The sequence below is a fragment of the Eschrichtius robustus genome, chromosome 3 (genome assembly GCF_028021215.1).
Source record: "Eschrichtius robustus isolate mEscRob2 chromosome 3, mEscRob2.pri, whole genome shotgun sequence".
Classification (NCBI taxonomy): domain Eukaryota; kingdom Metazoa; phylum Chordata; class Mammalia; order Artiodactyla; family Eschrichtiidae; genus Eschrichtius; species Eschrichtius robustus.
Window position 1 is genome coordinate 154,866,341 of NC_090826.1, and position 24,102 is coordinate 154,890,442.

Sequence of the window (24,102 nt, forward strand, 5' to 3'; positions counted from 1 at the left end):
TGACACAGTTCAGATCTTCCTATGTTCTTGTGTGTCTCAGGAGTATGTTCCTTTTTATTACTGAGTAGTGGTCCATTGTTTCAGTTTGTTTATCCATTCACTAGTTGAAGGACATTTGGGTTGTGTCCAGATTTTTGGAGATTGTGAATAAATTCGCTATAAACTTTGGATTCAGGTTTTTGTGGGAACATCATTCACTTCTTTAGGGTTATAATTTATAAGAAACTGCCAAACTTTTCCAAAGTGGCTGTACCATTTGGAACCAACACTGTATGAGAATTCCATTTGCTCTACATCCTTACAAGCACTTGGTATGGTCACTTTTTTTTGGGGGGGGGTAGTGTTTTAGCTAATCTCATAGGCGTTCAGAGGTACAAAATTAGTTGGTAATTAGACTTATTTGATGTCATCAGCCTGAAACGCAATCACCTAGTAAGAAATAAAATAGGCATCTCTGGATGTTATCAAACAAAAAACAAAAAAAAAGCAAAAAAAGCATCTGCTGGGGTAGAATGAGAGCCATCCTACATGACAACTGAGACTTCAAAAAAGTGAATTCGTTAAAAAAAAACATTAAAATTATGTGTTTGGGGAGAAGGGTGGGGAGGCGGAAACCAGTCTAGATTTAAAGAAACTAAAGAGATATTATAGCCAAATGTAATGCAGAAACCTTAATTGGATCTTGGGTCAAAAAAAAAAAAAAGACCATAAAAGACATTCTGGGACAATTGGGGAATTTTTAATATAGATATTAGATGACATGTAATTTTTGTTAATCTTTAAAGGTGTGCTAGTGGTCATGACAATGGTTTTATAGGAGAATATCTTTATGAAAAAGTATTCAAGGGCACAGTGTCTGCAAGTGGTTTTCAAATGGTTCAGCAAAAAATGTATATATATACCTCAAGACAGGGCATACAAGATGCTAACAACTGGCGAATCTAAGTGAAGGGTCTGGAGTTGTTTATTGTACTATTTTTTTCAACGTTTCAAATTTGAAATGTTTCCTAATACCAAGGTATGGAGAGAAGTACATGCTAAGAAGGACTCCCAGATTCCTAGACTGCCCTCACTCATCGCCCTGACTCTGGACCAACGGACCAAAGGGGGCATCTTTTCTCAGCTCTCTAGCCGCCACTCGCCACCCTCCCCGGGGAGTCTTTGTTTTCACTCTCACTGCTGTCAACATCAGGCTTTTCTTTCTGGGTGGGAGCAGCTGGGGCACAATGGGCTGGGCAGCTGGGTGGGCCAGGAGCAACTGGTGGAAGCAGGCACTTCCCCACAATGCCATGGGCCAGCTGAGGAAGTCTTCGGACTGAGGGCTTCCAGAGTCACCCACCTGCCTTTTGAGGAGAGTCCCCAATTGTAAGAGGAGGAATCCACCAACAGTCCAGAAGTTGTTTCTGACCAACCTTTCACATCCCTTCTGAATTCTATAATGAGGTGCTTCTGAGAGAAGCCAGCTGTGCCTGCCCTGAGCCTTCATGTGTGGGCTAAGCAAGGGCTCCTAGATCCTCCCTTGCTGGAGCCTGCATAGCGGCTGCACTGTCACTGACCCAAATTACTGTGCTGTTCACCACTGCCTTTTCAGCCTAGTCCTAGCTCTGGGGAGATATCAGGTTTCCAGGAGGCGTATCTCTCACTCCCCCTCTCTTTTCTCCCTGAAAACCCTGGGACTAAGGCCCTGTGTGACTCAGGGTTTTTTTCATGTAGGAGAGGGCTCTTGATCCTTTAGTCAATTCACCTTCTGTCTTGCTTAGGGAGGCTGAAAGAGCAGAAACCAGGAAGTTGAAAGGGGGCAGACAGGGAGGAGTTTGTTCTCATGCGCTGCCAGGCCTGCCAGAAGAACATGGGACTGGGAGTCAGAAAACTGGTGATCGTGGGACTTCCCTGGTGGCGCGGTGGTTAAGAATCCGCCTGCCAATGCAGGGAACACGGGTTCGAGCCCTGGTCCGGGAAGATCCCACATGACACGGAGCAACTAAGCCCGTGCGCCACAACTACTGAGCCTGCGCTCTAGAGCCCACAAGCCACAACTACTGAGCCCGCGTGCCACAACTACTGAAGCCCAGACGCCTAGAGCCCGTGCTCCACAACAAGAGAAGCCACCGCAATGAGAAGCCCATGCACCGCAACGAAGAGTAGCCCCCGCTACAAGAGAAAGCCCGCACGCAGCAATGAAAACCCAACGCAGCCAATGAATAAATAAAATAAATTTATTTATTTAAAATAAAAAGAAAACTGGTGATCTGGGCTTTTGACTACTGTGTGACCTTGACAGAGGCAGGTGATGTCTCTGGGCCTTCGTCTCCCCCACTATAAATTGAAACCAAGCTTGGACAAACAGGCATTTCATTTTTTTTTTTAATTAATTTATTTCTTATTTTTTATGTTTTTGGCTGTGTTAGGTCTTTGTTGCTGCGTGCGTGCTTTCTCTCATTGTGGTGAGTGGGGGCTACTCTTCGTTGTGGTGCACGGGCTTCTCATCGCCGTGGCTTCTCTTGTTGTGGAGCACGGGCTCTAGGCACGTGGCCTTCAGTAGTTGTGGCTCGAGGGCTCTAGAGCGCAGGCTCAGTAGTTGTGGCACACAGGCTTAGTTGCTCCGAGGCATGTGGGATCTTCCCGGACCAGGGCTCAAACCCGTGTCTCCTGCATTGGCAGGTGGATTCTTAACCACCGCACCACCAGGGAAGTCCCAAACAGGCATTTCTGATTCAAGATTCTCTTTTTCTACAAAGAGGCAAAACTCTCAACACCCAAACCAAGCTCTTTATCATAGTCTAGCACAATGTAACAGCCTGTAGCTAAGTTCCATCCTTCTTCCCAGGATGACCAGACATAAGGAGACCTAAAAAGATCTGCCTTGTGGACAACCACACCCTCAAGTTTTGGGACTAGAACAGGTTCTTAGAGTCCCCATCTCCACCTGTCTGTAAGTTCAATTGAGTACCTACTCAACACCTTCTAAGGCCACGATTCTGCTACGTCCTAAGCTAGAGAAAGAAAGATTAGCTAGAGATACAGAAATCCAAGCCTTCAGGTAGTTTACTATCTCCTAAGGAACATGATCCCCCCAAAGAGTTATTAGGTCCAACCACATGAAATTGCCAGTTTGCAACCGCTTTTAACCTATAAAAGGCAATTTAATGTGATTCAACGTAATATTAATATTATTAGATATTGGAAATCAGGAACTACAGTCAGTGCCGTGGGATGGAGAGATGAGATTTTCATCTGAACAATGGATCGGGTTTGGAGAAATTTGGGTAAAGCCACCAGTTGCTAGGCCGGCCTATCCTACCTCTCAATCCAGACTTTCGGCCCTGGAGGTAGACACATTGGCCGAGCCCTTGTCCAGACTCTGGTTGAGATTTCAGCATTAGCATTTCTGGTAACTGGCCAGGGCAGCTGCCCATGGGTAGAGAGGAGAGTGCTGTCCATCTATAGTCCACTATTCCTGTGCCCTGAATGCCCTGCTTCATATCTTGGGGATTGAGAATGGAGGAAACTAAGAAAGGAAGAAATGGGAAATATCCATCTAATATTTCCCCCCTCTAGTGGCAGACAACAGCGGAGACACACACTTGAAGCCTCATCTGGCACAGTGATATAGGAGCTGAAGGGGTATTAGTGGGAATGTGGGGACCAGAATTTGGCAGGGCTCACCTGAAAATTATTCTTGGGGGAGGTGATTGCCAAACAGGATTTGAATGAGGAGAGAAAATAGCTTTGATGAAGGAGACGATGGGGGTGGGGGTAGATTGGGAGGAAGGGTGGTGCTGCTGCATCTGGCTGAGGACACTCAGCATCGTGGAGAGTCAGATGCTCTGGCAGGTGAGGTGATGCTCCCTCCTGCTGAAATGCCTCCAGCCCTCTGTCTGAGCCAGCACCTGGGTCTCAAGCAGGATGGCATCTGGCCTCAGGAGCAGCCTGCTGCCTGCCTGCTCTCCTGGTGCTCATGGACCATTAGGATGATTTTTTGATGTTTTCTCCCCACTGTCTGTACTACAACCTTCTTTGTGGGGAGCACTCATAAGACATCTATTAGGATGCTAGGATAGGCAGAGCCGGCATCCAAACTTCCAGGGACTTTCTGACCTTGGTACAGGGGAGGTCAGTCACCAGGCTTTGGGTGGGGGGGTAGCTCATTTTATTGAGCCAGGCATTTGAGATGGATAGAGTTGGAGAGATGGTCCAATTTCCCTTTATCCCAAGTGAGAAAACTGAGAACTAGAGACTTGCCCAAGGACACCAGACTAGTTGGAGGCCAAGCCCAGTTCTCCCCACTCCAAGTCTGTGACTGGGCCCCTGAGCCCCTCAGTGCATCACTGCGTGAGCCAGATCAATACCAAACCGTGTTGGTACCCAATTTCTCTACCCGTGTAACTGGGAGAATTATTCCAGCCCCTCTTAGGATGACGTGTGACACAATGAAGTCATGTGCTAGAAGCTTTTTGGAAGAAAGATGCTAGAAACCATAAAAGTGCTGTGCTGTGATTGCTATTGTTGCTGCTATTATTAACAATTAAGGTCATTAGGACTAGAGACTATGCAAAGGAGAAGCACTTTTGGCACCACCCTTATCACTGTGTAGCTCCTGATGGACCTGGTTTTCTTCCACAGCCCCTCCCAGGCAGCTGGGCCTTGAGCTGAGAGAGGCAGGATAATGAAGAGGGGAAGCACAAGTCCTGGAAAAGGACCTCCTTCTGCCTGGGTGTCCCCAGCCCAGCCCTTTTCTCAGGATGTGGCCTCTCGGAAGGAGTGTGGAGGGGAAGCGCTCTGACCTTCACTTCTTCCTTGGGAGCTGACTAACCCAGGTTGGCTGGGAGCTCTGATTTTGGGGCTAAGAATCAGCATGGTTGAGCCACTGTAATGGGACAGCACAGATCGATTTTATTGCCAGAGCCAATCTGTCATTCATTTGCTTGTTTATTTATTTATTTGTTCATTCAACAAACACAAAGTAAGCACAAACTGTGTGCCAGGTGCTATGTTAGTATTTGGAGAGAAGTGGCATCCAGAAGTCAGGGAAGGACTAAAAATCACCTACTTTCAGCTCAAGGGCAAGTATCCTGAGCCTGGGCGCCCACAGCAAGCTCTGATTGTAGCAGTGTTCCAGAGAACTTGCATTTGTGTTCTTGGAGAATACCCTTAACCCCCGAACTCAGGAAGATAAGGCCTAGATTCCATGAAGGATTGAGCTGGGAGAGGCACCCCTGTGTTACCAATGAGACTGTGGCCTGATGATGAAGGACTTGCCCTTGTCCTTTGCCTTCTGGGCCAGGGCCTGGTGCTGGAGCTGGGTGTTGGTCCAGCCTGGTATACCCAGTCCTTGGGCTGGCATCCCAGTGTCATCTGACTTTGTAATCCCCTGCTTATGTTCTCAGAATCTGATGGGGCAGAGACATTCTGTTGCAGGGATATGCAGAGTTCCATCTGAATGGAACCTCGGAATGAAAAAATAAACTTCAAGAGAAACCCTCCAGTTTCTCCTCCAATCCTTACTTCTCATTTCAGCCCTTCCACCCTACTTGGCAGTGTGATATTGAAGGATAAAAGAGTGGATTTAGATTCAGTTGATACATGTTATACACATCTTTATTGAACCTCAGTTTTCCCATCTATAACGTGTATATAATATCACCTTTCCTTATCTACCCTGTAGAGTGTTGTGATGGACAAATGAGATACGGTAGATGACAGCATTGGGTAGACGCTGAAGTGCTGGATGTATGTAAGGCTTATTATTCCAGTGCCCCCCTTCTCATTTTCCAGTTCGCATTTCGGTCGCCTCTACTGCCCAGTCGTTTGACGCCACTTGCCAGCACATCCTTCTCTGATCTCTCACTGTCCACTCCAGATTCTGCTCTTACCGTGTCTTCTCTCCTTGCCTAGATCAAGATCTAAAACAACACTTGTTGCATCTTAAATAATAACAACAGTAGAAGTAATAGTCTGAGCTAACATCCATTAATTATGTGCTAGGTATTAAATTTGGATTACCTCATTTAATATTCTTTTTTTTAATTAATTAATTAATTTATTTATTTTGGCTGCATTGGGTCTTCGTTGCTGTGCACGGGCTTTCTCTAGTTGCGGCATGCGGGCTTCTCATTGTGGTGGCTACTCTTTGTTGCGGAGCATGGGCTCTAAGCACGTGGGCTTCAGTAGTTGTGGCACGTGGGCTCAGTAGTGTGGCTCATGGGCTCTAGAGTGCAGGCTCTGTAGTTGCGGCTCAGGCGCTTAGTTGCTCCACGGCACGTGGGAGCTTCCTGGACCAGGGCTCGAACCCATGCCCCCTGCATTGGCAGGTGGATTCTTAACCACTGTGCCACCAGGGAAGTCCCATCATTTAATATTCTTAGCAGACAGTAAAGTAATACTAGTATTATCTTCATTTTACAGATTAGTAAAGATGTTCATAAAACACAGGCTGAGGTGCAACCCAAGTGTAGCCCATTTCTGAATTTCCTCTTTCCATTGCTGAATGATTGAGTGGTTGACAAGAATAGGGAGAGATTCGACAGCATTTATTGAATGTCGGCTAAATACGCTGATTTCAAATTATGTCACAATAACCACCGTCTGAGACAGGTACTGGATTTGTCTTAGACATCATCTGGCTGCAGAACAGAACCAACCCAAAGAAGCACAAGTAAAAGGGGGCTTTAGGAGGTTACAGAGAAATATCACAGGATTAGCATCAGGCAGTGCAGCGCCCAGTGGACCGCGTCTTTTCTCTGGAAGTGCTAGCACTCTCTTCTCTGCCTCCTGGTCCACATGCGCAGCACCCATTGTGGTTCACCAAGCAACAGGTTCAATCTCCAAATTGATATGACCTTCCTGCTTAGCTCTCCAAAGTAAATTAACTCAGTTTCTCCAATATGACCTTCCTGCCTAACTCTCCAAAGTAAATTAACTCAGTTTCTCCATCCAAGTCAAGAGATGCTGATTTCCAGCTCAGGTCCAATGTCCACCCCTGCTAATTATCCGTGGCCTGCTTGAGGAGAGTGTGGACTAATCAAATCATGACCACCCAGGCCTATCCCTTCAACAGGGGCTATGGGTGGGAGCAGATATTTCTAGAGGGGAAATCCTTGACCTTAGGTAGATGCAAACCCAAGTATGCTCTTTACCACACCGGACTGTCACTAAGGACATCGTGGAGATGATGCCCTGCATGCAGCCCCTAAAGAAGAGAGCATGTGAGTTGTCCCAGAATCTGCATGTTCAGGTGGGCCTGGAAAAATAAGAATACCATTTTTGAACTCTGCTATATGCCAGGCATTTTATGTACGTTATCTTTTATCCTTACAACATCCCTACAATGTGTCATTGTTTCATTTTATAGATAAGAAAGCTAACACTCAGCAAGCTAAGTTAGGGCTAGGCTGATATTTGACCCAGGCCTGTCTGACACTAAGACCCTTTCTATTAACCAAGACTCACCAAAAAAAAGATATTTTATGTTGATCCTGCTGTAATGTATGTTCCATGAGGGCAAAGGTCTTATTCTTTTTGTTCACTTATGTATCCCACCTAAAATAGTATGTGGCATATAGTAAGTGCTCAATTAAAAAAATCGTTGAGTGGATTTTGTTTTAGTATCTTCTGTACTCCTGGGCTTCCCATGGTCAGAGGGAAAAGGGTAATATTCTAACTGTTGGAGGATGGGCCACTGAAATAACTGGGGTAACCCTCTGGGTGTGCCTCTGATCCCTGCTCAACTCTACTTTGATGGGAGACATTAGGAACAGTCCCTCAACATGGAGGAGTCTAAAGGAAAGTATGGCCCTATATCCATCTGTGTCTCCTGTCCTGTACATCTGACCTAAGACACTTAGCCCCGTGAAGGGAGCAGGTGAAAGGAGATTTCCCAAACACTGGAAAATTCACTTACTGGAACAGGAAATAGGTTGCCAAGCTCCTCTAGCCCTAGAGAAAATAATGCTAATTTCCATTGGGTTTTCAGCCCCAGGGTCCAGAGTTTACTAAATCCTGAATCTCTTCCCATGCCCTTCTCTATAGCAATGCTCTCTGTCTTCAATCACCCAGACAACCTTCCCAATCCCAGATTTGGGAGAGTCAAACGGAACTGGGTTCAAGTCTGCCTTGCCATCCTTGTGACCACGGACAAGTTTTTCCATGTGACTGGACTCAACTTTCTCTGAAAAAAGCGGATAACATATTAATAAATAGTGCTACATGTTCTGAGGTCTTGGCCCATAGTAGGTCCTTGTTGAATTTCAGTTTTTCCTCTTCCATCCCTCCAGTTCTCCCTTCCTTCTCCATGGATCCCACAAGCCTGCCCACCTGCTCCCTGCTAACTTTTGGGCTGACTACCTTTATAAAAGGGTCATAGCCCATTGTCTCCAAGTAACTGAAAGGCCCAGAAGGCCCCAGCTTCCTGCAACTCTCCACCAAAGGACTTTAGGGGCTGACTGGGGACTCCCATCGTTTCCACATGGCAGGTTACCCTCTCAGTGCCAGTTCCAAGATTGTGCTTGATCCTTGCACAGCAAGAGTTCTGGCAAAATAAGGCAGAGTGGCAGGTGGAGAGCTACAGTCACCTCACCTTGTTTGCTCCTGCCTTGCATTCCTCCCCCGGGAGGTAGATACTGTAAGAGCCATGCCGGGAAATCTCTTGTTGATGCAGGGAGCCAGACTGGGTGACAGTGCTCTACTTGGTTGTAGAAGCTGTGGCCCAAGGATGCCATTGCTATCATGCAGATCATCTGCCAGCTGCCAAGCAGGCTACTTAATAAACAGGCCAGGAGACTTCCCTGGTGGCGCAGTGGTTAAGAATCCACCGGCCAAGGCAGGGGACACGGGTTCGAGCCCTGGTCCGGGAAGATCCCACATGCCACAGAGCAACTAAGCCCGTGTGCCACAGCTACTGAGCCTGCGCTTTAAAGCCCGTGAGCCACAACTACTGAAGCCCGTGAGCCTACATCCCGTGCTCCACAACAAGAGAAGCCACCGCCATGAGAAGCCCACGCACCGCAACAAAGAGTAGCCCCCGCTCACTGCAAATAGAGAAAGCCCGCGCACAGCAACAAAGACCCAATGCAGCAAAAAATAAATGAATAAATAAGTAAATTTTAAAAATTAAACAGGCCGGAGAGTCCCAGTCTGGGATCTCCTCCTCTCTGCCCACTACGCACCCACACAAACTTTAGCTGGTATGAAGTGGCAGCTTGGCCAAGGTAATGCATGAACCAGAACTTGCCCTCCCTGAGCTGGAAGGGGCTTGGCAGTGAGAGGCTGGGTTCTTGCTCCTGCTTCCTGTGGATTACTTAAGTGCTCCAGGCTCTCTTGGAGTGGAGGAGATTCTCCAGCCCCCTCCCAGTCTCTCAGGGATGGCATCCAGTGACAGGAGATGCTTTCAGAAGAAGTGAGCATGTGAGTTATTAACCAAGTTCGTGTGAGCAGGCCTATGGCAGCGTGGTTGCCGGGACGTGTCAACTTTTTCGGCTCTGGCTACAGCATCAGCCTAGCCCACGCACAGCCTGTGAGCTGCTTGAAGGGGGGAGTGGTGCCTTCGTTAGCTCTGTTTAGCCAGTGTTTAGCACAGTTCTTGGTTCAAGGAATGATCATCAGTAAACGCTGGATGGATGAATGACTGAATAAACAAATAGAAATTTTTCTGTAAACTAGAGTCAAGATCACAGCAGAGTTTACCTTTTTTTTCCCCAGGGTCACCATCCCTGTTCAACACTTCATCATCTCATGCTGAATAATTGCGAAGGACTCCTAATGACGAGCAGGGTGGTCTAGAGGAACGAGTTCTAGATTAGAAGTTGCGAGATGTGGAATTTGAACCCTTTAAGTTGCTCTGTCACTTTGGGGATAGATCAGGGCTGCTGTTTGTTCAGGTGCAAAATGAATAGTCTGGCCTAAGTATACTGCAGGGATGTTTTAACTCCCAATTCTCCTCATACCCAAACAACCCTGCAGATTACTTAGAGCTGGTTAGCAAATTTTAAAAATAAGATTTCCCATAGAAATCCAAATTTCTTGCCTCTTCTCCAAAAGTGGAAGTCTGACAAAAATCCTACCTTTTTTCCATGGCAACAGTTAGCAGGAACTGAGTACCTGCCGCCCCATTCAGACACGCGTATGCTTTCTAGTTTGCCACGGACTCCTCCTCTCCCTGCTGCCTACTGCCTAATGCTCAGCCTGCTTCACTCATTTCTGTGCCTGCCTGGTCTGTGTAGGCATTTGAATTTGCAAACCTAGAATGGGGAAAGCAAAACTTCTAAGGGTGGAGGCAAGGGCACCTAAGAGTGGGTAACAGCTCAGCTGGGCTTGGTGGCAGAGACTGGGGGATCTTCCTGGGAGGTTGGTGACTGGGTTGTGAAAAGAAACAGTAGCCAGTGCCCCAGGAGACTTTGCTTAGGGAGTTGGCCTCCAAGAATTGTTAAGCCTGTCTGAGGAAGCTGTCCCCACTTCACCTGTTTCCTTTTCCTCGGACCCCTGCTGGGAGATTGTGAGGCTCCCTGGGGCTGCCTCTGTATAACTTTACATGGCCACTACAAGGTGGGGAGGAGGGCTGAGGCTCCATCTTAGAACCGTGGCAATGGTGGTAATTCCCTTTTCACTTCTTTCTGTTGTCCAACCTCCACTAGTGTTTTGGGCACAAACAGATCAGACCATTGGAATAAATACAACATGAGGCAACCCAGGATTCCAGCTGTATTCAGATTGGTGAAGTGCACGTTCTCCTGTTAACTTACTCAGCTTATCTCATGCACCTGTTGCTGTAAACAGCTGCACTTCAGAGCTCCCCAGGGCTGGCCAATCCCAAAATCCCTTGTCTAACTGGAAGCTAACTTGTGCCCCAGTGTAAGTCAGGGCTGTTTCTCACTCAGTTCCTTAGTTATCCTGTCTAAGCCCTAGGCAACTCTGCCTCTCTCTTACCCTAAGCAGGCAGAACATCCCCTGCATACCCACTCACAGAATCTGTTTTTCGTACTTTCTGGTTTGCATGCTTTTCTTAAGGGATAAGTAAGACTTCCATAAGTCCAGAGATAATTGTTAACATTTTGGTGTATTCTCTTTTATTCTTTTATATATGTAGGTGACTCTAAACATTTTTAAAACAAAATTGGGACTACATTGAATATCAAGTTTCTGATTCAAATTTTTTCTTACCCAATACTAAGTCATGAGCATTTTCCTACATCCTAAGAAACTGGCCACAAGTCAGTTAAAAATATGGTCCATGGAATCAAATAATAGCAGGCAACCTGAGGCAAAAGGTTGATGTGATTTGGGAAGGGAAATAAAGATACTGTTGCCTGCACCCTTTGCCTTGAAAGTTGACAGTCTGGAGCCAACCTGGGTGGGGCACAGGGGTCTGAACCTGGGATGAAGAGATCAGAGAGGGGAGAAAGCTTGGAATTCTTGAATTGCCTTTGAAAATTCTTTCCCTTTGTGTGTCTGGATCCCACATGAGGGTCCAGGCCAACTTGTGTTTGAAGTGAGAGTTAAAAATGTAAAGTGCCTTTTACACAGGCTCCGTTAAGGGCCGGGCTCTCTGGAAGAAGATGTGGAACACCCTAAATCAAGCCCCGTATAAACCTGTGAGTGGAATTACTCATTAACGGCAGAGAGGCTGGCTCCTCCTGCTCTCACACTAGCCCCTGGTTGGAAAGAACCACATGGCTTTCCTGTCTTCTTTCTCTTAAATGGGTATGTGTGAAAGAGGCTGAGTATACTTTATCTTGGGCTGTATATATTTTTTATTATTTTTTCAATTATTTAAAAAATTTTTATTTATTTTTGGCTGTGTTGGGTCTTCATTGCTGTGCACGGGCTTTCTCTAGTTGCGGTGCGCGGGCTTCTCATTGTGGTGGCTTCTCTTGTTGCGGAGCATGGGCTCTAGGCACGCGGGCTCAGTAGTTGCGGCACGTGGGCTCTAGGGTGTGCAGGCTTCAGTAGTTGTGGCACGAGGGCTCAGTAGTTGTGGCTCACGGGCTCTAGAGCACAGACTCAGTAGTTGTGGCACAAGGGCTTAGTTGCTCCACGGCATGTGGGAGCTTCCTGGACCAGGGATCCAACCTGTGTCCCCTGAATTGGCAGGCAGATTATTAACCACTGTGCCACCAGGGAAGTCCCATCTTGGGCTGTATTTTTAAAGAAAAGAAATGGTTTTTTTTGTTTTTGTCTTTTAAATAATCATCGAGGACTAGATCAGGGAGGGGCAGAGAGAAAGGAGCTAGGAAGAGCAAGAGGCTGTCACCACCACCAAAATTAGCAAACGTAGGGCTGGGGACAAAGACAAGGTCGAGTGCATATGATGGAGACAGAAAGTCCCTGTGCTTTTGGTAGGCAGCTCAACACCCCTCAACAGTTAGGATGCTTTGGAATGAAAGCCTAAGATGTCAGCCTCTTAGAGGTTGCACAAACCAGCAATTATACATTTGAGAGTGACAAAGAGTCTTGGTGACCACCATGATGGATATAGGCTTATCCGAAGAATGTTGGCACTTGTTCAGTGCAGGCTCAAGGGCTGGGACACGAAGTCTTGGGTTCATCCACGAGCTGGTGCCACCTCCCTACGTGACTCTGGGGAAGCCTTCCACCGTTTTGTCCCCTGGCCCACAGGGAGGTTTCACCTTTGCACTTTCCTCCTTCCTAGGGAGGTTTCATCCCTGTACCTTCCTCCTTCCTAGGCCATCTTAGGGAGATAGATGAGGAAGATGGAGGGAGATGCTTTGGTTTCCATTATGAAATAGAGGAATCTTTGTTATTATACTAGTTACTCCAGAACCTCCTGCCATAACACAGGAAGATAACAGACTGGGTGTTATCATTGCAGGTGTCACCCAACTGCTAAACTTCAGCCTTTTCATTCTCCTTAAAGTGTCAGATAATATAATTCTGAATACCTTACAGGATCATTACAAGAATCATATGAGACAATGGATGTAAAAGTACTTTGTACAACGAAGATTCTTGAGTGGGGAAGCCCCTCCTCACTCATGTGACTCCTCTGAGGTTTGGAAGGCCTTTTCTCCAGCTCATCTAAAATTTGAGCCCTCTTTCTTAGGTAGGGTGGGTTCTCTCCATGCTGTAGATGGAGGGTGAGACCCAGCAAGTGTGAATGGTTTGCTCAAAGTAGGTAAAAAAGCTGGAACTCTAGAGGCACTAAAAAGAGCCCCTTAATGGAGTTCCACTCCACCATGCCACTAGCTAACAGCGTGACCTTGAGCAAACCCCTTAACCTCTGAACCTCAGTTTCTTCATTTGTCATTTGTTTCTAACCATGAGAATTGTTAATAGATAATCTAGGGGGAGAGTGTAGAATCTAAATAGAAGTGTTCTGAGAAGTTAAAAGCACTATACATGTGTGAAAGTACACTGTTAGAGCTCAGAGGTGTTCCTGAGGATGTCAAGATGAACCAGTGTTTAAGACTACAAATCCTAGAATCCTATTATATCAGAACTGGAAGGGGCTATCACTCAACTCCCTCAATTTTAGAGACGAGAAAAATTGAGTGCAGGGAATCCACACAGTCCCCACTTGTACCCTGACCAGGTCACACTCTACTCTAGGGCCCAGGTTCCCCACATGAGTGCGGTGCCCTCCAGTTTGACCTCTCCCTCATCCCAGCGCGGAGGAGTGAGCACTGGAGATCACGCACTCTGCATACACACCATAGTGTCCTGTGTCACAGGCTCTCAGATTTAACACAGCCTTCCCTTCCACTGGGATGCTAACATCTAGAATCACCCCAGTATTTGTCCCTGCCCTCTGACATCATGCAGCCGCTGAAAATCAACATTCGTGAAGCGCACGTGCTGGGCAGAGTGGGGAGCTCGGCCCTGCGCCCAGCGGTCACAGCAGCGCCGGGACAGGGCTCTCTGGAGGAAACTGTGCTGAGCAGCCGGCTGAGCCATTGAAACAGCAGGGTTGAGCTCTCGAGTGTTTAGGGAGGCTAGGTGAAGGGCGGGGTGAGACCTGGAAGGGTTCCCGAGGCTGAAGGGTGGCGATTCCTCCCCGGGGTGTGGCACGGGGAGGACAAGAGTCCTGGGGGAGGACCGGGGGCTGCCCGGCCTGACGGCGCGATGAGTCACTGCCTCCTCTGAGCAATCCCGGGCGGAGGGGTGGAGGCGCCCGCCTTCTCCCGGGCTTTGGTGCAGAGCCAGACTTGGAAAGGGCCGAGGCATTTGCTGCCCCAGCTGCTGCCGGGGCCGGGCCCGGGCGCGTTGGGAGCCGAGCTGCGACACGTCGGAACCCGGCCGCCCCGGGCCAGGGCGAGGGCGAGGGCTAGACCGGCCCAGCGAGCGGAAGGGGAGGCCCGGGCAGCTGCGGCGGCCCAGCTGCTACCCTGGGGCTCCGCCCGCCTACCGTACAGAGGCCGGCGCGGCAGCGTGTGGAGGCTGGGCCGGGGATTTCGTGCTGGCGGAGGCTCGGGAGCTCATCGCTGGCCTCCCGCGCCCAGAGCCTGCATAGAGCTCCCTGTCTGGGTGGGGTTGGTGGCAGCAAGAGGACCCAGGAAGTCTCGGCGGGAAGGGGTGGGGGTTCTCCCCGAGCTATTTTACTTTGGATCCAAGAGGAGACTGGCGCTTAGGCCTCTGCCCCCAGTTGCTGTCTCCCTCCATTGTGAAATGAAATGCCTCTCTTCCACCTCTCCCCACCCAAAGCGGGGGACCAGGTCACTGCCGACTTCTCCCTCCCACCTTCCTTCTGTGCCCCTCCCGCCTTCTGGCTCTCTGGTCTCTAGAGGAATAATGCAAATCAGCCCTCTGCCCTGCTTCCCTTTACTCCCACCTCTACCCGACACCGCGCCCGCGCCCCCCCCCCCCTCCGCCCCCACGCCCAAAATCAGAATTTCTAAATTGGTTGATATGTTACTAGCTAACATGGTCAAATGCAGTATATTGACTGTGTTGTTAAATGGCAACTTTAGACCGTGAAATCGACAACAGAAAGTCTTATCTAAAAGAGTCTTGCTAACTTAACTTTTGGTAGATCCATGACTTTGATCACGCAGATTAAAAAATGTTGCTGGCGGAAATACTGGAAACATTTTTCTTTCTTCTCTCTCTGATCTCTAGCTCTTTTTCTTCCTTTTATTTCTCTGGTGCACAAAAATGGATGGTTCATGATACATTTTCTTCACTGGTTTATGCATGTCTCTCTTTTGCTACTTATTTATATAGGTTATTAATGTATTTTAATAACCTGTTAAAGACGCCTGAACTCACCACCCAATCCAAAAATGAGATCACTCCCATATTTTGCATCCACCTGTAAGCCCTTTCTATGCTATCCCCCTACCTCATCACCCATCCCAACCACTATCCAGAATTTTGTGTTTACCATTCTTTGGATAAACATACGTATGCCTAAACAAATATATTATTTAATCTTCATATTCTTTATTAAAAATATATACTGTGTACAGTCTTCTGGGGCTTGCTTATTTTCATTCAATATTATAATACTAAGATTCATCCCTGTTAAGTGTAGCTGCAGTTCATTCGTTTTCACTGTTATGTAATATTCCATTAGCGAAGCTATCACGCTTTTTCGCCATAATGAAAAGTGCTACCACAAACTTTCCTGTTCATGTTTTTCTCTGCAAGTCACTCCTAGGTATCAGTCTCAGAAGGGAACTACTAGGTCTTAGTATGTGAATATTCAGCTTTATAAGATAATGACAGATTGTTCCCAATATGTTTGGAGTGGTTCTGCCTCTACCAGTAAAGTGTAAGAGATGCTGTTGGTCTGTGTCCTCTCAAGTGCCTGGTATCATCAGACTTTCAAATTTTTGCCAACTGAATGGTGTAAATAGTGTCTCTTAGTGGTCTTGATTGGCATTGCTCTGATTACCAATGAAGTTGAACAGCAGAAATAACACTTCACAGATCAGACCCACAAAAATTGCAGACATTGGAGTTATTGGATATAGAAAATTTTAAAATATATTTAATATGTTAAAAGAAATAGGAGGGTATTGAAAGAATGATGCAGGGACAGGAAACTCAATTGACCAGGCAGATATCCAGAGAGAACTTCTAAAAATGAAAAAAATACAACAAAAGAAATTAAAATTTCAATGAATAGCTTAAAGTAGTATTTTGCAGCTAAAGATAAAATTAACGAGTTATAAGATATTTCTGAGTAACTATAGACAATGGAAGATGGAAGAGATGAAGATGGAAAATGTGGAAGAGGTATAGAGGCATAGAAAATAGATCAGAGATTGGCCACATAGTAAATATTTTAGGCTTTGTGGCCCATATGGTCTCTGTCATAACTACTCAACTCTGCTGTTGTAACATGAAATCAGTCACAGACAATATATAAATGAATGGATGTGGCTGTGTGCCAATGAAGCTTTATTTACAAAAACAGGCAGCAAGCCAGATTTGGCCCAGGTTGTATAGTTTCCCCACCCCAGGAATAGAGTAAAAAAGATCCCAATATACACTTAATTAATGCTCCATAATGAGATAATAGAGAAAATAAGAGTATGACAATGTTTAAAGCAGCAGTGGTCAAGAATTGATGAAGTATAATCATTATATTTGTGAGGCCTAATGAATCCCAAGAGGGATAAATAAAATTCACCATTAGACACACAATAATGAAACTACAAAACACCAGAGATAATTTTAAAGTAACCCAAAAGATAAATTATCTTCAAGGGAATGACAATTAGACTGACAACAGATTTTTCAACCTCAACAGTAAAAGCGAGAAGATAGTGGAATAATATCTTCAAAGTTCTGAAGCAAAAAACTGCTAACACAATATTCTGTCATCAGTGAAAATCTTCCAAGAATGAGGGCAAAATAAGGCCCTTTGTAGACAAACAAAACCAAGTTTCTACCAATAGGCCTTCCACAAAAGCAACTTCTAAGGGAAATAGTTCAAGAAGAAGAAAAATTACCCACAAGGAAGGTACAAGGAAGAATGATAAGCAAAGAAAATTGTAAACATGGTGCTAAATCTAAATATTACTCACAAAGAAAATAAAGATAACAGTGTCTAATTTATAGCAATAAAGTGAAGCTGTAATTAAAATTGCCAGTAACAATAGCATATAAATTGGAAGATAAGTAGAGTTTAAGTGTTCTAAGGTCCGAGTATTGTTTGGGAAGAGGTTAAAGATATCAGATTGATTATCAGAAGTTTTTAAGTTAAATATACATTCTAGGATTTTAAGATTTCTAGGCTAACACTAAAAAACTAGGAATAATATAACTTCCAAACTAGTGGAGGGGAAGAAAATGGAAAGAAAGAAAAGAATGAAGACAATAGGAAATGTTACAGTTTAAAAAGGTTAAGGCTATGCTATGGAAGAAAATAATAACTGTTACCATTTATTGAGTAGATGTCATGTTAGTCATTGTGAATCATTAATCTTCATAATTTCAGGTAATATACAAAAGAGTACCAGGCACAAAGTAGGCATTAAAATGTCAGTTTCTATTATTACTATATGTCTGTGCTTAAAACAAGATCTGGAACTTAGTAAGCACTCATTTATTGAAAAATGAATTAAATGGGAGTGAATATTGATCCCTATCTAAAGATGAACAAACTGAGTCTCTGAGAAACACGATAAAAAGAAAAGCATCAGGCAGCATGAGAATGAAACTCGGCGGCTCTTCTACTTAGGAGCTTTGTGGTTTTCAGCATAAATGCCCCTCAATTTTCTTATCTGTGAAAATAAGTCAAACAGTGATTGACACATGACAATGCTCATTAAATGCTTAGTGCTCACTAAATGATAGATGCTATTGGTAGGGAACTTGTGCAAAGTCACAGAGCTCGGATTCCAATCCAGGTATTTGGAATTCAACCACACCTACTTTCCCCTCTTCCATGTAGTACACTTTCCCTCTCTTCTCTGATGCAGAAGTATCCACATAATAGCTGAGAGCAGGAGCTTTGGATTCAGGCAGACCTGGGTTCATGGCCGGGCTTGACCACTATAGGACTTTAGTTTAAACTATAGGACTTTGGGCCTCAACTTCTGCAACTGTTGAAAGGGGATAAAAAAAAAAAAGCTATTAAAAAAGGTGGTTGTAAGATTGTGAGACTGCATGCCAATCACTTTGATGGTGGAGATCACAAATTAGATCCCAGTTTAATATAAGAGAGAGTAAGAGCTTTAGGGAGCAGTAAGAAGAGAATGGTTTCTAACACTGGAAAAGAGATTAGTCTGGATGACCTTAAGGTGTTCATTTCTTCCTTAAGCAGAAGCAAGGGAAATACTGCAGTGCTTCTCCACTCACCTTCTGAAGGTGAGCAGGTCTCTAGTGACTCCAGACCCAACAGTTGAAATGGGCTGATTGATAGTGTTAAATAATAACCACAATAATTATATTTGAGTGCTTACTGTGTGGCAGCACTGTGTGCCTTTACATGGATTATTCAGTTATCTCAAAATCTTTTGAAATATTTTAAGTGGGATTACTATTATCATCCCCATTTTATCAGTGCCAAAATGGAAAAACAGAGACATTAACTAACTTTCCCAAGGTCAAACAGGTAGTGATGGTGATCTGGGGTTTGGGCCCACCTGCCCACAGAGCCTGTGCTCTTGATCACTGCACTATACCTTAAAAGGTGACTGGTCCCTGAGAAAAAGAACCCTCATGTCTGGAAAGCACCTTCAAGGCAATAATGTGGGAAAAGTACGGCCTTTGCCAAACTCGGGTTTGGATTCTGGCTCTGCTTTACTGTGTGGCCCTAGACAAGGTATTTAACCAGTTTTCTTCTCTGTAAAATAAGGGTGGTAGTATCCACTTAGTTTGTTGGATCAAATGAGATCGTATATGAGGTCCTTAGAAAGACTGGATACCCTGTATTTCCATCATGGGTCAGGAAGGCCTTAGCTATACCTGTTCTAAGCAGATGCCTATGCCTATATGTATTTTTGGCTGCGTTGGGTCTTCGTTGCTGCACGCGGGCTTTCTCTAGTTGCGGTGAGCAGGGGCTACTCTTCGTTTCAGTGCGCGGGCTTCTCATTGTGGTGGCTTCTCTTGTTGCGGAGCACTGGCTCTAAGTATGCGGGCTTCAGTAGTTGTGGCACGCGGGCTTAGTTGCTCCGCGCCATGTGGGATCTTCCCGGAGCAGGGCTCGAACCCGTGTCCCCTGCATTGGCAGGCGGATTCTTAACCACTACGCCACCAGGGAAGTCCCTGCTCTCTTTTCTTTAATCGAATTTCTTTGGGCATATCATAATTTGCAATAATACGGAGAGAACAGCCTCTTGCAGCAGAACACGGAGGAGTGTCACTGTCTCAGATGGTGGGAGAGGGTGCAGCCAAGTGTGCTGTTTGTAAACTCTGCTCTGAAGCCTCTTCTGGGGTTTCACCTTTCCAGAGGTCTCTTCCCAACAGGTACATAATGTGCTGACGTCACCTGAACCCAGAAGTGCTAGTGGCAAAGGAGAGAAGGGATTATCTGGGGCTACAAGCTTGCCTTTGCCTGCCTTCTTGGGTCCAGAGCCTACTGCTGCCCCAGGGATGCTCTGTTTTCAGTGCTGTAGGCAAAGGGTCTAGAGACTCTAGAGCAACTTTGGTTTTCCTGTTTATATTTTTAAGTTTTTGTTCGTATGTTTTTGTTTTTTATATTTCTTCTCATCAATCTCTGTCATTTCTGGTCTCCTGCTTGGCACGTCAGTATTTCTGTGTGTACTATACTATAATCGTAGGGTTTATTAATAGAGACGTATCCTGTCTTCTTTATTTAGACTTCTGTATCTGGGAGTTCCCTTAAGGGAAGGGCTCTCTTCCTTTCTCTGAATCTTCCTCCACCCTTTTTTGTTCTCCCTTCTCTGCTTCTCTCCCTTTCACACCCCCTCAATGCACCAGAGCTGCATAGCCTTTATGTGGACCACAATCTGTACCCTCAAGGTGTCCGTGCCTAAGATGATGACACACACCGTCATCACACATACCCTCAGCATGTCTCACAGTTACTTCTCAGGGGAAGTGGGAGAACCTGTACTAATCCTCTGAGCTCATCAGGACAGGAATCTCCCAACATCCTGGGTTGGGCCAAAAATCATCTGACTGTTTTATATAGGCTGCTCTCTTATCTCTTATTCCTGTTTCTCTCCACTTTCTTTATAGGAACTTGTAGCATGTAGTATGTCTTCGCTTCTAGGCTCTTCCTGTGGTTGCGTGGCCTTAACTGAGTCATGTCACCTTTAAGACCATGTGTTATAAAGTCTGTAGAAGGAATAATATCATCAGTCCTGTTTATCTTAAAAGACTGCTTTCAGATCGCACATCAAAGTGCTTTGAAACTACGAGGCAGTACCCGGATGTGAGTTCTTACCACAATCTTCTTTGACTCTCATGAACTTTTCTGCCTTTCTCCTCAGTTTTCCTGACACCACTTAACAGAAAACCTCAGGCAGACAGATTCCCAAGATAAAGCTGCAAAAGTTGGAGATTATGGAGAGGTCCATGAATGGAGAGTATCAATGTCTTCCTGGCACACAGAGCCAGGATCCAGACCCAGTACTGGGAGGTATAGGAACAAGGTGGCCAGAGGCACTGTGAGCCTCTGACAAAGGGGCAGCCTTGGTTGCCTCCATTCTGCAAAAGCTTCTTAATGCAACTGATCTTCATCCAAAGGCAATGGGCCTTTGGATACAAAAGAAGTAATAACCCTCTCAACTTCATATGAGGCCAGTTACTCTCACTATCTCCTTTTTTCAGATGAGGAAATTAAGGCCTAGGCAGAATGGATTTGGAGGAGAGTGTGCTGAGGGGAAGGCAAGCCTAGTGCTACCTGGGAAGAACTGTTAAGGGAAAGCCTGTGAGCTGTGAGGGGCAGGAGCCTGGCCAACAGTGGGCAGATCTGGCCCCCAGGCAGAGCTCCATCAGGGCCTGGGCCCACGGGACTGGCTGCTTCTGGTGTATCCTCTGGTCACACTGGATTCACTTCTGATTTTCTTCTTTAGATATTTCTTAGGGTCTACTGACCCAAGGCAATGTGCCAGGTTGACGGTTAAGCGCAACTGCCAGCCCGTAAGACACCTTTATAAAGATGTTAGCAAGATGCTCCCTTCAGATGAACGCAGCACATGGGTGCATAGCCTACCTGGCAAAACTTAGCATGTCTCATCTCCCAACCCCCTCCTTACCATGGCTCATCATATTCAGGGCACACTCTGCACACCTGTATGTAGCAGCTCTGGAAAGCTGTAAGAAACCTCTGCTTTGCTCAGGGTGTGGGCTGAGCCCAGAGTTGGGGGGTGGGGGTGCTGTGAGTGAGCGCTCCCTGGCAGTCACGTGATGGCTGCAAGCTGGCCTGCAGAGCAGACCCTGGAGGTGTTGGATACACACAGGTGAATGGGTAAGTGAGGTATTTCCGCCCTTCATTTGACACCTAAGACAGATTTCTTTGCATCATCTGCCCCCCGCTTTCCCATCTAGATTTTTTTAAATTAATTAATTAATTATTTTAAAAATTTATTTTATTTTTTGGCTGCGTTGGGTCTTCGTTGCTGCGCGCAGGCTTTCTCTAGTCGTGGCGAGCGGGGGCTACTCTTCGTTGCAGCGCGCGGGCTTCTCACTGCAGTGGCTTCTCTTGTTGCGGAGCACGGGCTCTAGGCGCGTGGGCTCAGTAGTTGTGGCTCGCGGGCTCTAGAGCACAGGCTCAGTAGTTGTTGCGCACGGGCTTTCTTGCTCCGAGGCATGTGGGATCTTCCTCGACCAGGGCTCAAACCTGTGTCCCCGGCATTGGCAGGCGGATTCTTAACCTCTGCACCACCAGGGAAGCCCCTAGATTTTTTTTTTTTTAATATTTACTTACTTGGCTGCGGCAGGGTCTTAGTTGCGGCACGTGGGATCTTCGTTGTAGCATGCGGGATGTTTTAGTTGTGGCATGTGGGCTCTCAGTTGCAGCATGCAGGATCTAGTTCCCTGAACCCAGGCCCCCTGCATTGGGAGCACAGAGTCTTAACCACTGGACCACTAGGGAAGTCCTCCATCTAGATTGTATAGTCTTTTTGTCCTAGTGCCCAGCACAGTGTTTGACTCATAGAGGCTTCAGTGTAAAATGAGGGGATTTGTATTAGGCTTTCCCCAAAGTTCCCTGCCGGGCTGTGATTCTGGGATTCTGTGAGGTGTTTGCTGTAGCTGGTAGGAAGTGCAGAGGATCTGCTCCCTGAAAAGCCGAGGAACTTACTCTTGAGTGCAGTTACTAATAATGAAGTTGTGATTAGGTCTGGCCTGCCTCCTAGCTTGTGGCCAGTCAACCCCTGGCCCCACTCTGCTTTGAGACGGTAGCGGGGCATACATGGTACTTAACCTACAAAGGTGCTGCAATCACTGCTTCTGGGTGTAGTGGAGTCCTGAGCAGGTCTGTCTCCTTTCCATCTCTCCAGCGTGAGTCAAGCTGGCAGCAGCTCTAGAGGAGGCATCCAGGGGGTTCTTGTACAATGCAGAGAGCTGCCCATGAGCATGAAAGGGAATTCCTAGGCCAGGTGGCCCCATTCACCTGCCAGCTCCTGCTGGAAAGACATGGTAGCATTTTGGCACTTGACACCACTTTGCCCCATCTGGCTCCTTTTGGAACGAGAGTAAAGAGTCCTGACCAGGGGGCCTGGAGAGTCAGTACACTGATGCTGGTGTAGGGAGCGGCCAGTGGGGTGGGCCTCAGTTCTGGGGAACAGCACCTCTACGCATCACTTCTGGGAATAGTTGTCTCACCTGTCCTCTTGCAGGCAAAACTCAGAGGCTTTGGAGGTCCTTGCCTTTCCCAAAGCAACTCAGTTTCAGCCTCTGTTCTCCTTGCCTCCTAGGTTAGGTTGGCTGGGCATTTGATATAGAAGAGAAGTTGCTCATCTTCCTGTGTAATTCCTAGGTTTATTTCACCCCCTACATAGTGCCTTATCATCCTAAAAATGGGGCCTTCGCCCTAGCCTCCCCAGGAAGAATGGGGACTATCAAGTCCATTTTCTGTCCCCTGTAACCTTCTGTAAACTTCTCTTCATTTTACGATATCCCCCTCCTGTCTTGGCTCTTGAAACTACTCCCATTGGAAGAAAAAGGCAGTTTACCCTCCTACCCCTCTTTAGGGCCATATTCTGTTTGTTCTCTTGGAAACCATGGCAACTTGGCCTAAGAGGCCACTTCTACCACCTTGGAAGTTAATGCTCCAAAGCCTTGTACTCACAGCTGCGAGGTCTCTAACACGTTTTTCCAAAGTGGGACAGGAGCCTCTGAATTTTCAGTTCTGCTAAAGGAAGAAAGTTTCAAACAAACCAACCCCTATATAATCCTTTTACAAGTTGGTTAGGAATGGGAACAACGTTCCCTGTGAGATTCAGTGTATGAATATAGGCAGCATTAGCTGGGAATCCTGAAGCGTATTCTGGAGCGTCTGGTCCACACTTATTTTTCTTACGCTCTTTTCTCCTTTCCCTTCTCACAATTACTCGGTTGCTTAGAAAACTCTGTTGGAGGTGCTTATCTTTTAGCTTATACCAACTTTTTTCTCTTTTTCTTCTTGACATGTTTGTACTTCTTGCTCTGGTGCTACCTTTTAAAGCCCCAAGTAGGGAATCCAGGGAGCTGTGATGATTAACTGCAGGAGCCCGGTAGAAGAATTCCACAGCCTTAGACGGCAAAGTTTCCATAGCCTCACTGCCGAGGGACTTCCCCCACGAAGGAGTCCTCTTTCTTGAGTTGGCCACTGGAGGTGGGAGGGGAGAGAGTGGGCTGGCCTGTCCTTGGCTTCTCTTTGGACTTGGAGGCTTGCCATGGGAGGGTTTAGTGGCTGAAGCCTTGAAGGGAGGGCACTGACCCCTCCCCCCATGCTGAAAAGGATTTTCTTTGGAGATAGAGGTCTTAACTGATTTGGAACAGCTGGCCAGGGCATGTGAGACTGGAGCTCCCACAAACCTTTGCAGAAGCAAATGTTAGGTAAATAGTGTGAGATGCCTACAGAGTTCTGGCTCTGCTGGGTTAGGACGCCTTCTGCTGCTCCTCCTCTGGTCCCCTCTGCAAATCCTTGAATCCTTGCACAGTGGTGGGGAGAGCTAGGAGAAGGTGGCCATGTCACCAGGGAGCTGAACGTTTGCCTCCATCTGTCTATTCCCAGCCCCAGTTTTATAG

General features: G+C 46.5%; 1 protein-coding gene across 2 annotated transcripts in view; it reads left to right on the forward strand.

The window, feature by feature from the left end:
* The window catches only part of ATP2B4 (ATPase plasma membrane Ca2+ transporting 4), a 90,660-nt gene that overhangs the window by 5,139 nt on the left and 61,419 nt on the right, over positions 1 to 24,102 (forward strand). The window lies entirely within an intron of this gene.